The sequence below is a fragment of the Wyeomyia smithii genome, chromosome 2 (genome assembly GCF_029784165.1).
Source record: "Wyeomyia smithii strain HCP4-BCI-WySm-NY-G18 chromosome 2, ASM2978416v1, whole genome shotgun sequence".
In the NCBI taxonomy this organism is placed as follows: domain Eukaryota; kingdom Metazoa; phylum Arthropoda; class Insecta; order Diptera; family Culicidae; genus Wyeomyia; species Wyeomyia smithii.
This window is the reverse complement of record NC_073695.1, coordinates 96,519,563-96,533,847: the sequence shown is the minus strand read 5'-3', so window position 1 is coordinate 96,533,847 and position 14,285 is coordinate 96,519,563.

Sequence of the window (14,285 nt, the reverse complement as noted above, 5' to 3'; positions counted from 1 at the left end):
CGGAAGAATTCCTCCCTCCCAACCGTTTGCATCTCCGATGACGACTTTTACTTCGTGTTTCGGGCACTCGTCATATATTCGCTCAAGCTTGTCATAAAACTCGTCTTTGACTTCATCGGATTTGTCGTTTGTCGGTGCTAGGTGTTGATTAGACTGTAGATGAAGAATTAACACACATACACGGTCATCTACGGGTCTCCACCGGATGACTCTTGTTTTCTGGTTTTGCAGCACTGCAAAACCGTCACCCCATTCTGTTTTTCTGTGCCACTGTAGTAGATGTGGTACTTGAAGGAAGTGCGTGCAATAGGTTCTACACGGAATTACCTTTCTCCGGAATTTGACCACCGAACCTCCTAAATCGCTGTGATTTCTACTCCCTGCACGCAAAAGTTGGATGGTGCGAAACCAGTACAAAATTGTGCGTTTTCAGCGCAATTGTTGATGTAATTCGGAACCAGTACAATGATTGCGTGTTGGGCATAACGCAATTATTGCTCTAGCGTTTCTCCAATGTATTTGGCAGCTCCAAACTACTACACCTAAACAGTTTCAACTGGTATCAAGCAGCGTTGCAAAGCGAGCGAGAAGCAAAACGATTCTTCTTTCTGCTTGAGGACGAAACATATGCTACGCTTTTCAAGTCTTTTTCACACACGCTTTCGAGATACTTTTTCTTCTTCATGCATTCCTCTGAATAGCAGCAAGCACGCACCGACAGTATGAGTGAGACTAACAGCACTGGTATCAAGTATGTACAGCACGGGTGTCTCGCTCATTTCGTGAAGCAACGAGATATCGCCTTGCGCGTCGCAATCCGAACCGAAAGAGAAGCGAAAGAGCAACCTGCAAATTGTATGTGACGTGTCTAGTCTTGTCGCACATACATGGAAATTCTACGAGCGAGAGAGAAATTTCTAGTAGTGCCAGGCCCGCTCACAGCCATCATGTCGCTCCTCTCTCTTACGAAAGGGGGGCATACGAAGAAGACATGCTCAGCAGTCTCATCCTCCTCCACGTACTTGGGACATATGGGGGACCCCGCGTGTCCGAACCTGTGAAGGTATTGCCTGAAGCAACCATGGCCTGAGAGGATCTGTGTCAGGTGGAAGTTCACTTCACCACGGTGCCTCGACCCAGTCGGATATCTCCGGTATAAGTCGGCGCGTGCATCTGCCCTTTGTAGAGTTAGACAATTTCCGCTGCCAGCGGAGCATCGAGAATGACCTTCTGGTACCTCGTATGCTCTTTGTGTCCCGTTGGTCGAAACACTCTCTGTTCTCCTTGATGGCGATGCTGATAGGCATCATACCGGACAAGACACAAATTGCATCGTATGACACCGTACGATACGCACTTGCAACTCTCAGGCACATAAGCCTGTAGGTGCTTTCTAGTCCCACAGGTGCTTTCTGACACACACTGATCTAAGTATGGACGAAACCCGCTGGTAAGAAGTTAGCTGAGTTATTGGACATCATACGAGATAGTGCTGCAATAACCGATAAGACCCTCCTATAGGCATAGTCGACGTGACTCCCGAACGTGAGCTTATCGTCCACCTTAACCCCCAAGAGCTTCACTGCCGTTCCAAGCATAGTTGTCCCAGCGTGCATAAGGCTTGTGTAAATCATGGGACTACTATGATTGGAACTATGTCGTCTGCAAAGCCGACGATCACAACCCCTACAGGGATCCTGAGTTTCAACACTCCGTCATACATGACATTCCACAACACCGGAACCATGATATAACGTTGCAGAACTCCTGCGGTGATAAGGACGCACTTCTGACCCTCCTCCGTGTTGTAAACAAGTACTCGATTCTGGAAGTAATTTTCAGAATCTAGTACAGCGACACCGGTACATCCTGAGCGCGAGCGTTATGGAGTCCCAACTGGCGCTATTAAACGCATTCTTTACGTCGAGCGTGGCGATTGCGCAATAGCGTATTCCCTTTCTATTGCGCTGGAGTGCTACCTCCTCCGTCTTGGTGACGAAAGAGATGGCATCCAGCGTGGACCAGCCCTTCCGGAAGCCGAATTGATTACTTGCCAGACCGTGTACATCCTCCGTGTAGCCATCTTAGGTGTAGCTGGCGGAATACAGCATTCCATAATTCAGCCACCCGCTCCGGGTCAGACGCTGTTGTACGCCGCCCCTAAAGAGGGAACAGAGCCGCGTACGACCCCCTTCCCAGTCAGCACGAGACCATAGTTTCCACCGGGGGTTGGTTACCCGATCTCCGCAAAGGTTACTCGTATCCCGGACGGACATCGCGGAGGTTGGGAGTTGCTGGACAGAGGTGAATGACCATATTAAGGACTGTTCATTTTATCAAACGGACACTTTGTTTTGGTGATATCTTTATTATTTTTCAAGCAATTTCCAGACGGTTTTTTGCAAAATGAAGGTTTATTTTTCAACAAAAAGTACAAAATGTAAAACCTAACTCAGTTCATCTAACTATAAAACTGGTGAACTTTCCCTCGAACTCCACTCATAAGCCTCTTTACAGTTTCTGGCTTAACTTTTCGGCTTGCAGATGACCACATTTTCTTGAACTCATCAATTGACTGTGCTTCTCTACCATCCTTTCGAAGATACCGCTTGATAATTACCCAATAGCGTTCAACCGGACGTAGCTCTGGACAATTTGGTGGATTATTCGCCTCTTCGACTAATTTAATCGTATATTTCTTCAGCATTTCAAGAGTGGCAGCAGCGTAGTGGGCGGATGCAAGGTCTGGCCAGAACATTGGTGGGGTCTTGTGTTGACGATACACAGCAACAAGACGTTTTTGAATGCACTCCTTCCGGTAATTCTCAGCGCTTATGGTTCCTATTGTGAAATATGGCAAACTTTTTTTTCCACAAGAACAAAAAGCTTGCCATACAAGCACTTTCTTACCAAACTTGTCCATTCTAATCGATCGTTTTACATCTGGTACTTCCCTACCTACAATAGAATTGAAAAATTGTGGCCCCGGAAGTGTTGTTGCGTCCAGTTTTCAGTAAGTCTCGTCATCCATTAAAATGCAACAGTTTCATTGCTTTTTCAGTATCCTATCAAACCTCTGACATCGTTCCTTTGCCCGTTCATGCTGTTCCTCGGTCCGTTTCGGTGTCTTCTGTTTTTTGTAGGTTCTGATATTATTTCTTCGTTTGATATTTTGAACCGTTCCTATACTAACTCTGAGTTTTTGAGCAATTTTTCGCACAGAGTCACATTCATTGGACAGTAAAAGCTTCACACACTTCTGCTCGATTTGTGGAATAGCCGCACCTTTTCTGGTTTTGGATCTTGGCAAATCTTCAAGAGAATCGTGTTCTCCAAACTTTCTGATGATCTGGTACACAGTAGACTTAGACCTTTTCACAAGTTTTGCAATATTTCTACAGGATAGTCCCTCGGAACAGTACTTTTGAACAATCAAAAAACGAGTATCTTGATCGATTCGTGCCATTTTCCGAAACTTAACCGTTCCGACACCAAAACCAAAACACCGGCACAATGTCAACAAACTCAACTACACGATAAAGGAAGATTCATCAAATTTGGAGTTAATGTTTAGTTTTTATCGTCTATTCAAAATGTCCGTTTTATAAAATGAACATTCCTTAGGGTCTTAAATTACACGTGAGGGTGTGACACTCCCCGACGTGACACTAAACCGTCGTCCGGGCAGATCAGGGATGGAGATTGGTTTTAGTGGGTCCGAAGGAGAGACATAGAGATATCACCCATAATTTTAACTTGAAACTGGTTTTTAAACAGAATTATTCGAACCAATTACAATAAAAAAACATTCTCTCCCAACGCAAGGATTATTCAAAAAAGGATAAGCGACAAAACTACAATGTGTTTTCCTTCATTCACAACTTAGTATTATTCAATTGAAAACGATCAAATTTGGATCGGGTAATCTGCTGTTAAGCAATACATTATTCTTACTAGGAAAGATTTATGGGATCCTCATGCCATTTTGTTCTAGTAAATGATAAACTGCAGTACTACTCTGCACAGGATAGTCGACAGAGGATTCGAGCTACTTGGCAATTAATCATTTTACGCTTGCCACACATCCGTTCGCAATGACATCCGCCGGTTGTTTTCGATTGGGAAAAATTTAGTGCCTACGGGGGTGTGTGTTTATCAACGTGAACTGCTCCAAACAAAAAGTGACTAGACATTTTTGTCCCTGCTTTGATATTATTTGTAGATGCAGGTTTTTAGAAAACGATTAATACAACACGAATGTTGGATGGATTTTTTAATTATAATTGTTATTATTATTATTAGACAACTAACCTTTCTAAAAAAAATTTCCAACTAAGTTTTGAACCTGCGAAAACTAATCAGAAAACAAATGAAATTAAAGGAAACGACGATTCAATTATATCACTCTCACGCGGGTGCATTGGACGAATCGTGCATTCTTCCAATTTCGCGAACGCGAAAACGAAAGGAAATTGCAAGAGAAAAGGTGACACTGGCGGAAATTATTTCCCGAAATTTATTTCCACACCCCGTGCGATATCGAATGTAAATCATGAACTGGTACAGTGAAGCTTATACGCTGTCATCAGCGAGGCTTACACTTTTCGTTTATCATCCACACGTTCATTTTATATGTGGTCTAGGATGTGGTATTTTTCCAGGTTAAATCGTAAATTACAACTGGGAGATAGTGTCTTTTTAATTAGAGATTCTCGTGGGTATTATGAAGCTTACTAGGTAAAGCAACGAGCGCACCAGCTTTTGTGCAAACCTCTATGAATCAGGATGAGAGTCGAATTAATTATTAATGGCAAATCAGTGTTCATTCTAGCTATTTTACTCTAACTTCAAGCACGATAAAGATGTCTTCATCAGCTTTAAAAGCTCACAGCTTCTGAGGTGAACGTTCGGAAAGCGTTCCTAAATTTTTAACCTAAATACTACTGCCAAGACCGTGACGTATATATCCTGCATTATCCTTTCGCACACATGGTTTCACAATATAGATGTAGAAAGTGTACTTTGTTCCTCCCTGCTGCTGCTGCTGCTGGTGGCACTGCGTTCTCTCTTTGCAGCACTCGTTTTTTATCTCGTTAGAGTCAAAGACTTTTGTGCAGTGCACACCGCATATAATGAGAAATGAATAGAGAAACCAAAAAATACGAAACGACAGAAAGCCCAGCATCAACTAAAACCATCGTACGTAAACTGTTACCCAGGGGACATTCGTGTTGGCTTACCGAGAACTTTAATGAAAACAGGAGTGTTGCAACAGTGAAAAGCTTTTACAACCATTCTGAGAGTCTTTCAACTAAGGTGATGCTTTTAATTTTGCTATTTAAAATAAGCACAGTTGTTCTGGTTTCAGGCTCGGAATCAGTTGAATTCAAGCACTGACCAAACAAAGAAACTTTTTATTGCACTTTTCCTATGCCATATATTGTATGGAATCTTGATCGCCATTCTCGGCAGCACGTATTTCGGAATCAAGTATATATTTCCCGAAATGGGTGAGTTACCCAAATCTTTGTGGCCTTTTATCCATTTGGTGAAACGTTTCATAAAATATGCAAGTGGACAGGGAGATAAACATTCAAATGAGATTCGAAAGGTATACGAAAAAGAACCATTAAGAGCCGGCTGGCCAATATTTTCCACACTGGCGGTGGTCCTTTAGGAGTTTCGGATGAGATGTTGGTGTGCCAGCGATTGTCGGAAAAACTTGTTCCCCGGAACGGTGCGGTTATGTGAAAAACCGTTTTTTATAGTCGATCAAAATAACTAACGGCCTTTGTTCTTTTTCGAAACCGTACATTTTTCATAGACTTTCAGCACCGTTATGAGTCCTTTTATCAAAATTGATGAGGCCACAGATTATCTTATAATTGAAAAGTGTATTCCTCACAAGCAAACAGTGTATTCTTTCTCGAAGTGGATTATGACGAAGTTTTATTCTCAAACATGTTGGTCCACTTCACAAGTGAGCAGTTGTTAAATTGGCTTTTTTTTTCTTTTGTGCTTGTAGCTTCAACTATAGTAAGTTCAAGTAACTGCCGAAGGCTAAGGAAGTTTGTCGCGAAATAAACCGACGAAAGCAAAGACATCAGTTTGTTCAATTTCTTGGTATTTGATTCCCATCAGGCTACCAACCGGAGTCTCGATACTGCACTGAAACTGCTTTGAACCTATTATTTGCGAAAATGTCTTTTTGTAGATTCGAACTAAATTGAAGGCCCAAAGAGGTCTTTGTTGCGGAAAATGAATGTAACAAATTGCTTCAATTATCCAGTCGTTTCGGTAGCAACCAAAGTACACTTACACAATATCAATGGGTATGTGGTGAAATTCGTGATCCGATTGTGTATTTTTAATAACCCTACCACTGACGAATCGAATGCAATTGAAAAATATTTTGCTCTGTGATTGCATTTTGTACTTATACCAATTCCATATTGGTAAAAGGCATAAACTAGAGAACACAGAACAAAAACAGAAAACAGAAAACAAAAAGCAGAAAACAGAAAATAAAAAAACAGACAACAGAAAACAGAAAACAAAAAACTGAAAACAGAAAACAGAAAACAGAAAACAGAAAACAGAAAACAGAAAACAGAAAACAGAAAACAGAAAACAGAAAACAGAAAACAGAAAACAGAAAACAGAAAACAGAAAACAGAAAACAGAAAACAGAAAACAGAAAACAGAAAACAGAAAACAGAAAACAGAAAACAGAAAACAGAAAACAGAAAACAGAAAACAGAAAACAGAAAACAGAAAACAGAAAACAGAAAACAGAAAACAGAAAACAGAAAACAGAAAACAGAAAACAGAAAACAGAAAACAGAAAACAGAAAACAGAAAACAGAAAACAGAAAACAGAAAACAGAAAACAGAAAACAGAAAACAGAAAACAGAAAACAGAAAACAGAAAACAGAAAACAACAAACAGAAAACAGAAAACAGAAAACAGAAAACAGAAAACAGAAAACAGAAAACAGAAAACAGAAAACAGAAAACAGAAAACAGAAAACAGAAAACAGAAAACAGAAAACAGAAAACAGAAAACAGAAAACAGAAAACAGAAAACAGAAAACAGAAAACAGAAAACAGAAAACAGAAAACAGAAAACAGAAAACAGAGAACAGAAAACAGAAAACAGAAAACAGAAAACAGAAAACAGAAAACAGAAAACAGAAAACAGAAAACAGAAAACAGAAAACAGAAAACAGAAAACAGGAAACAGAAAACAGAAAACAGAAAACAGAAAACAGAAAACAGAAAACAGAAATAAGAAAACAGAAAACAGAAAACAGAAAACAGAAAACAGAGAACATAAAACAGAAAACAGGAAACAGAAAACAGAAAACAGAAAAAAAGAGCTTGTGATACAAAAATTTTACATATCAGATGATTTTAAAGAAATGAAATTCGGTTAGAAATTGAGTCCCACAAAAAAAGTAGAGGACAAAACGATGCTCAAAAACAAAACAAAAAACTCGGTAACTCAACAAAAGAATTGAGAAAATTTATCGTACGTTTCAATCATGGCTGGAGGGAGAGCAGCATCGAATGTTAGCACTTATGCTTTGCTTGTAACATAAAGTCTAATGAAATAAAATATATAGATTGGCAAAAAATAAATTTGAAACAGCCTACTTGATGAGCAGTTTGAATATTGGAATTTTTGCTAAGGTAATACTTCGTAGTTTTATAACAAAAATATATTTTTTTTAAATGAGCTTTTTTAGATATTGAATTCTGAATTTTCGTTTTTACTTTCTTCCAAAAAATGAATAATTTTTTTACAGTGTATATTATTTTCGGTAAGACATAACTGTTATCTACATATTGGCCGAAGACGTCATACCGGTCGAACAAACCGTTTTGGCTCTAAAAGTATTTGAAATCATCAATACCTTTCCAAAATAGCTTTTTCGAATAGCTTCTCAAAAATGAGTCGTGCTCCAAAAAATTAAACCAGTAGCACAAAATTGCATCTTTTGCCTATACAAACATCTATCTTTTTTGTGGAATTGCTCAAATATATGTGTTTGTTTCTTTCTTGTTTTCATTGACTATAATGTAAGTCAAGATAATCAAGAGTCAAGATCTCCCAGATGGTCTCGAGGAACAATGCTGGCCTAACAAGCCAGTCGTCGTAGGTTCGAGTCTCGGCTCGGAAGAGACTGTTAGTGTCAGTAGGATCGTAGCGCTAGCCCAGCAATTGTCCTGTACACTAAACAGTTGGCTGCGAAGTCTGTGTATAACAAACAGAAGGTCAAGTTCCGAATCGGAATGCAGCACCAACGCTTTGTTTTTTTTTTCGTAAGTTAAGATATTTTCATTTTTATTTCAAGCTGTTAATGGTGGGTTGACGATGGAAAAAATATACTAACTGAGGAAATAGTTAATTAAAAATTTTCGAAAATATAGTCCAGCAGGTGGGACACGAACCTACAGATTCTGCTGGACTATATTTTTCGAAAATTTCTAATTAACTATCTCCCCAGTTAGTACATTTTTCAATCGTCACCCACACATTTACTGCTTGAAATAAAAATAGGTGTATGTTTCTAGTTTGAAATAAACTCGATTCAGATGCTCAACAGAATTTGCAATATAAAAAATTACCTTTCAGTGCTGTTTTATGAGACACCATTCACGGAAAGCAGTGCAGCAAAACTACGGAGCCGTCTGCAAAATGCATCGGATAGTGCATACTTATTTCACAAATGATTTCATTCGTTGATGTACCACCGCGCTGGTGATCTGTTGATTTTACTACTTGTAAGAAAGGTTGAATAAATGGAAGAATGCTGCAGAAACTAATTACCTTTTTTATTTTTCATGAAGCTTAAATAGAGATGATATAAATCGGTTGAGAAACTTACTCCAAAATTACTCGCTAAATAATGTTTCAAAATTTATTTAGGATATCGAACGTTTTTGGCAGTGGTTTCTTCGGCAGGTTTTGCCCTATTTCAATGAATTTCTTGTTTTTTTTTACGATAGCAAAACATGAAAAAAAGCAAAATTTGAACTCATATCAACACGCGGAACTAAAAAACAAGTGCTTTTGCGGTAGTTTTGGCCTTTGGAGACACTGTTTCGCTACCTCTCTTTCGGTAAAACGTTTCCACTTAAAGTGTTCCTCCATCTGGTGCCGTTCCTTGATTCCAGCCTTTATTCCTCACTTGCTCCAAGCTTCCGGCAGTGGTCTGCGGTGTTGCAGGCGTCAACAATAACCACGACGATGACGACGAAAGTGTACACAAAAGTCATCTACTCGAGCTGACGCAGCATGGAAGCATCGCATCAACTCCATAAAACGATACGACGGTTACAGTTTCGGTCAGGTTGCGAAAGTGAGAAAAGTTTTAATTAGTATACTCCCTGCCCTACCCGGCGCGGCGATGGCAGGACTCTGCGTCTGGAACGCTTAGATGGACGGCTTTCGGCTAGGGTACATTCAGACTTTGACTCACAATGACTTGGCACGCGCAGAACCCATTCGTTCTCCGCTGGCTGAAATTGCCGCAACTTTCAATTATCTTGTTCTTGACGCGAAGTGAAACCTGCAACCCAGGTTCGAGAACTTTTTTGTTCTGGCACAATAGATGAACTTGAGTTTAAGCGAAGCTGGTGCTAAAATTAATTAGGAAAGTGAGAAAACCGGGTTAGTGAATTTCTTGTATGAGAATTTTATTTTAACTGCACACTAAAGACCAGAATACACAAAGCTTCCTGTTGGTGTGTTTTAATTAGCTTCTGAAACGTTTCTGTTAAATTTCCACGAAAAAAATTAGCTTTGGGTACTTTTGTACTGGAAAACCAAATTTAAAATTTCGTGGTTAATTATATTTTACAATATGCATCATGAGAGGTATTTTGAGCAAAATAGAGTCGTTTCAATGTCTTTAATACCACACGTTACATCAAATCATGAAAGAGATTGAACAATTTCATTGATTGGCAACGGTGAGTATACTAACCACAGTCCGTTGCTCTCGAAGTCTTGTGACCTGCTCTCCGGTATGTTCAATCCAGATAAACGTTCACTTTCAGACACCAATTCGCATACGACCAGCTCGGTACCATAAGCGGTCAAAATTGATGACCTCGTAAACAGCATACTGCCTCAGCCTATCAGCCCTGACGGAAAGTGGCTCTCACATTACCTACTGTGTATGCACTTTCACACACAGATTTTGCCCGTTTCGTACCGCGGTGGTGTCATAGGAGATACTGTTTTTCGAAAGGGCAGCTTTCGAGACCGGTCATAATCATAAAGTTCGCCTGTGGCTGGACACATTTTGACTTGAGATAGCCAAACTGTAAAGCAGCGCATTCGAGCTCATACGTATGCAACTGGCCCTCGTGTGGTTTGATTTTGTTTCGATTTTTAAGGCTTTTTGGACAGTCATTTGAGGAGACTGAATATGGTAGAGATTTTCATATGGTTGAGGACGCTGTGTTGATATTCGAATAACCATACACCATAGAACTTCTGCTCAGAAGCTCGTTTTAGGTTGTAATGATGATTAATAATATAGGTTGTAATGAATAATAATAATATAAACTGTAATCTCTGTGAGTTTTTTGCATCAGAAACTCTGAAAAAAAAATTCGAGTAGTATTAAGTTCAAGTTTAAATGAATACAGAAAAAGTGGAAAAGTAGGAGGGTGGTATTCAAGACACGACCGCATGACGTTGGACTACGGTATTCTTATATTCCATTAAAACAAATAATAGAGAGAATTGCAACTCTAGTATTTGCTGCAATTTTATCTAACAGTGCATTTCTGGATGCTGAGACGTTAAAACGTTATAAATAATAATATATACTAAAAGAATGGATATCTTTTATTTAATCGCTGTCATTTCATACATATTCGAATCAACCCTTTGTTTGCTGCACTACCAAGACAATCATTTAATTGAGCGAATTGGTAAAATTTTCCTATCTAAGCAAAAAGCAAACTTTACGAAACTATCTGAAATTGGAGCCCAGAACGATTCAACCGAAAATTTTTTGACATTTAATCGATAAAACTCATGCTAGGTTAGTTCCAGCCCAGCATATAACTTCATGTATTTGAAAAAAAAAAACGTTTGGTTCAATAACTCAATATAGCAAGAGCTCAATCACACGTTTTTCGGTAGTTGTTATCAAGGTTTGGGCGAGTGACAGGAAAATATCTTAACTTCTTCAGTTGTGATTTAGAGCATTTCTAATTGTTTTGTTATTTTTCACGATAGCGACAAGTTTGTTTCTTTCTCTGTGTGCGAGAAACAAAATCAAAACCGCGCACCGAGAAACAAAAACGAAAATTTAATGAATGCTCATTGAGAAAACTTGCAACTCTTTTTACCAATAATTTATGATACTCAAAAGAACCCGTTTTGATCTAAATCAAATTTCTAGTAAATAAGTGTTGATCATTCATAGGTAGTAATTTTTCCTCGATGAATAAAGACTGGCTGAAGAAGTTAAAATCGCTGCTGTAAAATCAAATTCACAACTGTGTTCGTTAAGACGTTTTAATATTTTCAATGACAATAATAATCTTCGATAAACTCCCGCTATAGTTATTCACACACATGCTATTACTATCTAAACACGCGTTAAAACTATTCATACACACGCTGTAGCTATAGCTATCCATACACACGCTATTCCTTTCCATACATTCGATACAACTATCTATACACACGCATAAGCTATCCAACCATGTGCTATTACTATCCATACATACGCTATAACTAATCATTACACACGCAGCAGCTATCCACACACACGCTATAACTATCCGTACACACGCTGAAGATATACACGCAATAGCCATAATATGCTACACATGCTAGTGTCTTACACACGCTATAGCTAGCCATACACACGCAACAGCGCCATCCCTATCATCGCAAATGTCATAGCAATACAGATGCACATACGCTATATGTGCACAGTGCACACACACTAAATGGCGGTAGCTTTCCTAGTGGCGGTGCTGGCTCGTGCAGTTTCTGGCTGTTTTCACCCAACTCAGATCGAAGGAGAACCGAACTGAATGAAGAAATGCAGCTTCCCACTACCTCCGCCGCTGCTGCCCGATACCACCACTCTGGTTCTGCTGCAGCTCAGTTTGGCCGCTGGAATCAGCCACCGCTGCTGATTATACACAACCGGCTTGGTGCCCTTTCACTTGTTAACTGATGACTGCTATGACTGCTGCTGAATTGTCTTTTATTTTTGATATTGTTTACAGAGGTATATTTTATGACAGGATAATTGGTCAGCCCTAAAGGCTCGTCATCTTTGTTCGTAGTAGTGCATTTAGATTGGTTTTTTGAATTATCTTGAAGATTAATTTTACATCTTTGCCTCAATGGCACGGTAATTTTATGAATTTAAATAAAATTGAATAACCTACCTAACTAATACTATCTTAAAAACTAAATTGACAAAGATCGAATTTCCTCGTGAATTGACCTCTGGCAAGCATCCCTGAATCTAGACAGAATTGCCTGTTTGCGCACCAAAAGTGTATCTAGACCGGCTAGCTGGTGGATCTCAGAATTACGCGTTCTTGGAGGACTGTTAAGGATCATCCTTAGGATCTTATTTTGGATAACCTGTAATTTATCATGGTGATACTTGGCACAACTCTCCCAGATTGGCAAACCGTATTCTAATACTGGCAGGATAATCATTTTATGGACAGCAAGCTTGTTCTTCAGGGACAGTTTGGATTTTCTGTTTATCAGTGGGTATAGAGATTTAATTAGGATGTTGCCTTTGATTGATGTTTTTTCCACATGTGATCTGAATATAAGCTTGCTGTCCAGAACAAGACCGAGGTATCCCACCTCTCTCGACCATTCGATGGGTGAATTATTAATTTTTAGCCTGACGTCGTCAGGCGGAACAAGTCGACGTGAGTTTGAGTGGGGAAATAAGATGGCCTGTGTTTTAGCCGCATTGATGCAAATCTTCCAGTTGTTGAAGTAGCCGGATAGAACATCCAGGCCTGCTTGAAGTTTTCTAGTCAGCGAACGGATCACTCGCCCTTTGTACATGATGGCAGTGTCGTCCGCGAACATGGACAGTACACCACCATCCGGAAGGGGAGGAACGTCTGACGTAAAGATGTTAAAGAGGATAGGACCCAAGAGGCTACCCTGGGGGACCCCAGCATCAACATTAAATGTATCAGACTGGGAGTTGTTCAAGCTGACCCTAAATGATCTACCCGACAGATAATTTTTGATGATTTTCACAAGGAAGATCGGGAAGTTGCACCGATGCAGCTTATAAACAAGACCATCGTGCCAGACGTTGTCAAACGCTTTCTCAACGTCCAACAACGCCATGGCAGTTGTTTTGGAAACAGACTTGTTCCGCCTGATAATGTTCGTTACCCGGGTGAGCTGGTGCACAGTGGAGTGCCCCTTCCTGAACCCAAATTGCTCTCTAAGGAAGATGTTGTTCTGATCAGCAAACTCTAGTATACGTCTCAGAATCAGTTTTTCGAACAATTTCGAAATAGATGAAAGGAGGCTAATGGGCCGGAAGCTTTTAGCGTCAGTGGGATCCTTCCCAGGTTTATGGATGGGGATAACTTTGGCGAGCTTCCAACGGGACGGGAAGTAGCCAAGTTCCAAACACTTATTGAAGATCTTTGCGAGGTGATGAAAGAAGTCAACGCTCAAATTTTTCAATTCGAGATTGACCACCCCATCGACACCCGCGGCCTTCATATTTTTACATGATTTGATGGCTGCCATTACCTCGTCTGCAGAAATTATAGATTCCTCTGGGACAACTAGAGGGGTCACAGCGATTCTGGACATTGTAGCTGCCACATCAGGCTCAAAGGGGCTCACCAGGGAACGACCAAGATTGTGAGAATTTACGAAATGCTGGCCAAGTGCATTAGCTTTTTCAGCTGGTGTTATTAGCTGAACTTGGCCAGCTTGTTGATCAGAATGGGAGAGAGGAGGGACAGGTCTCGGCTTGTTTTTCAGAAGTTTAGTTAATTTCCAGAAGGGGTTTGCACAATCTGGGAGAGAGCGAAGATGACTTTCAAAGCTTTTGTTTCTGAGATCCACCAACCGGGCCTTAATGATTTTATTAAGACGATTGCAGTAAGACTTTAAGTGAGGCAGGCCAGTACGTTGAAAATGGCGCCTAGTTGTGTTACGAAGTCTTATATAAGATTTAGTTAGGCTGTCTAGATTCAGAGTGTTACTCACCAGGTCAGAAGCAGGGATGTGTTGGTCACGG